Here is a 4,334-nt window from a genome sequence, read left to right as displayed (position 1 = left end):
TATCATTTCTACTCTCAGATAACTACTAACTAATTCTTTACAATCGTTGATGAGATAGAAATATTTTTCACACTTAGAAATGAAAAAAAAAATCAACCAACATTACTTAAATATAAAAATATGTATAGGATAATTGTAATTTATAAAACCCCTAAGTTATTTAATTTTTTTATCCAATATGTACATATATTGTAATAACTTACATTTTTTCTGTTATATATATAGTATTTTTTGTTTGGTCCCACTAAATAATTTTCTGAATCTTCGCTGTCTGTTATATATGTACTCTTTTTGTTTCTCCAAAAATCATTGCTTGAATAGTTCGCAAAGGGTTGTTCTTTTCTTTTTGAACATGTGGTTTAGTTCTTGTCATCTTTGCTTCATCTTGCTATTATGTAAACACATTTCGGTCCCATTTATTCTTTTTTTTTAACTTGCTTTTTTTTTTTCTGATCTTTATAAAATGTTATAGATAAGAAAAAATAATAATTGACAACCTAATTAGTCTTGTGTATAGTAAAAATATAATATTAGAAAATGATTAAACTTATTCATATTTTAATTTGGAAAACTTTTACTTGGAAATCATTAAAAAGAATCAGACAATCATCATGACCCACCTAATCAATTTATGTCCATTTACTACACATATGATATACTTAAAAGATATATATATATATATATATATATATATATATATATATATATATATATATATATATATATATATATATATATATATATATATATATATATATATATATATATATGAATTTTATTTATAAAATGTCTATAGACATAAAATATATATATCTATTATTTGCAGTGGCGGATCTTGACCAATATTATGGGGGAGCCAAAATAATATGTCCAAAATTTATACATTTAATTATTGTCATTAATATAATAAAAATGAATACATAATTTAGTATAACGATAACTAAAAAAGAAATAAGACTACAAATGAATATATGGAAGAGTTGAATTTGTATATCTATTTAAAAAAAAAACTAAAAAAATAATTTTTCATAATCTAATAAAAAACTGAGAGACGTAAATACCAAAAGAAAATTCAATGATAATCAAACCACATTTAAGATCCAGTTATAAAATACACACAGTACAATATTTTTTCTTCTATTTTCATAAAATAAAAAATTAATATACAAGCTCATTAAATAAATTATTAAACTAATATTTCACTATCATGTGATATAATAGAGAATTACCTTCCCTTTAGTTTTTCGAGAATAGAAGACAACAACTTACATATGAGAGCAAAAATAGTAGATCTTTTTCTCTTCAGAAACAAAAGAAAATAGGTGAGAATGAAAGATGAGAACAATTCGTGAGAAACTCAAATCATATAAAGGAACCACAATTAAAATCTGGTTATTAAAAAACACACACTAAGATACTTTTACTTCTTTGTTCATAAGATAAAAATTAATATAAAAGAGACTTATTAAATAATTTTTTAAACTAATATTTCACGATCAAGTAAGATGAAAGAATTACATCATTCTTTTCCTCCTCGTAAATGAAAGAGAACAAAGTGAAATAAGAGCAAAAGAATAGATATTTTTCCCTTCAAAAATAAAAGGAAACATGTGAGGATAAGAAATGAAAATGATTTATAAGAAACTCAAACCATAATGAAAAATAATAATAAAAATATATTGATAAATATTTTTATTCTTTATTTTTATTATGTTTGATTTTATATTTATTATTTATTAACATTAATTATTATATTTATAAAAGAAATAAAATATTTAATTTAATCATATTAATTTATAATATATTATCTAATATCTATAATATAAAAAAATTTAAAAATACTTCAAATATAAAAAAAAATCAAAATTTTAGGGGGGCCATGACCCTCCCTACCATCACAAACCTCCGCCACTGATTATTTGATTATATTTCACCGATAATTTTTAGAAATTGATGTAAATAATAATTATCCGATAAATAAATGAGAAGAATAATATAACTTTTTTGGCACAAATATTTATTTATTTATTTTTAAAATAAACAACCTTGTAATTATATTTTCATTTTATTTATGACCGACCATATTTCGTCGATCATTTTTAGAAATGAAAAATAAATGAGAAGAATAATATATGTCTTTGGCATAAATATTTATTTATTTTTCAATTTTAATTTAATTTTATTTCTTTTATTATTTTTACTAAATAATCTTTTATTTTATTTACTTTTTCTATTTTTCTTTTGTTATTTGTAATCTATATTTTTTTCTTCCTATTAAAAACTCTTAGACAGAAAATTAAACATGTGTAATAGACAATATGATGTAAAATAAAAGAGAGGAAAATGTTAACTTATAAAAGTATTTAGGTTTTAGCATATTAATGCCACACATGTTATGACCTTGTTGAATTTAGATTTTTTATCAATTTTTATTCTGTCCTTCTAATGTACATTAACTTTGACATTTTAAAATATATTAAATTTTTTAATATATCAAAATGAGTATATTTTTAAACACAATAAAAAGAATATGAATTTTTTAACAAAACTTGGAATGTTTCAAAGGGAGAGCCATAGAGAAGTAATTGACCTAGAAAAAGAGACCAGTTTCCCATAAAAAAGATCAATATTATTCCGAGCATCGGATTCTTTGTGAACAAGTTTTTTATTTTTGTCATGTTTGTGAGTGATCAGGGTTAGTCTAGATTCTAGGTTACAAAACATCATAAATTTGTGTTGTTTATAATAACCAGGAACTTGTACCTTAATCACTTTAAAGAATGTTTTCCACTGAGTCTCTTATGCTATGGTTTGAAATTTAAAAGAAATAAGTGACACACAACCCAAATAGGTAGACAACAACACTGCAATTGGGTGCTTTGATTCATTCGATAAATAGAATATATATATATATATATATATATATATATATATATATATATATATATATATATATATATATATATATATATATATATATAACTCATTTTAGTGTTTCAACGAAGTTAAGGAATGAAAATAGTTAACTAAATGGAAAAAAGTTGTTATTGTGTAGTATGTTCTTATAAAGAAAATGATTTTTAGTAGGGGTGACAATGAGTTGGCTCAGCCTGTATTTGGTCCGCATAATGTGGGTGATCCGTCCCGTCCCGTATTTTAACTGTGGGTTGAAAAGTTTGATTCCCTCTGCATAATTGCAGGCTCGTGGATTAGTTCATTTTTTCCTTTCTAATTTTTTTTTAATTTTTATGATAAAATTTTCAATGTTCAAAAAATTGAAAAACTTTAAGAACTCACAAAATTAAGTAAAAATTTTGGGAAGTTGGATGATAAATTGATAATTCAACATTTTCATTATAATCATATTCATATTTGTATTATGACTTACACTATGTATTCTTCAAATCTTAGTACATTAAAAAATACATAATACTTATTTTTTCTAGTCATATAAGAATTTGAAATGTTAATGCAAGAATCTATAAAAAAAGTAACCGATATACATAAATATAATATTTTTTTTTTATGCAGATTTGTGGACCGACCCTAGCTGTGGGCCAATTTACACGGTCTACAGGCTTCTACGGGCAGGCGAATCTGTGAAGCACCTGACGGATTAAACCCATATTACTTCTCCTAATGTACAGAAAATGAAACGGAATCGGGATAACTATAGATGGTAACTATAGATGGTGCATACAACTATTACAGATACATACGAATGTGGGAGGTTTGGGTCATATAAAGAACCTAGAAACTCAAACAGATTTAATAAGAGACAGTCTCTGTACACAACACAACTGTTGCATGTATCTCTATTAAATAAGTGCGATAAATAATATGTAATTTTGCGTTAGAATATTTTTAAGAAAGAAACTTTTAAATCTAATTATTTTATAAAATTAATAAATAAGATAAAATTTATATTCACTTGTATATTATAAACATGTTAATTGATTTAAAATTTTGAAACACCCACCACTTCAATTTAATATATATATATATATATATATATTAAAAATAAAATTTGATATTAATAAATGATTTGATTATCAATAATACTATTTGAGAATAACACTTTAAATTTAGCTTACCTATTTGTATAATTGTTTACAGTGTAAATTTATTATATTTTTAACTTATATATAATCTCTAAAATCTATATCGTTTTTATTGTATAAATATATCTCTGTGTGATTCTTGTTAAAGCATATACTTCTCAAGGAGGATAGGGTGCAGGGCGAACAATTTCAAAATTGATTATCCATTCATTAGATAGAGAAAATCACCAAAATTTCGTAATTCGCTGTCGAACTTATTTCAATTCAATAAGA

This window comes from Vigna unguiculata, chromosome 3 (assembly GCF_037176805.1).
Source record: "Vigna unguiculata cultivar grain cowpea cultivar isolate G323 ecotype 2 chromosome 3, ASM3717680v1, whole genome shotgun sequence".
Taxonomy (NCBI): domain Eukaryota; kingdom Viridiplantae; phylum Streptophyta; class Magnoliopsida; order Fabales; family Fabaceae; genus Vigna; species Vigna unguiculata.
Note: the sequence above shows the minus strand (reverse complement) of the source record.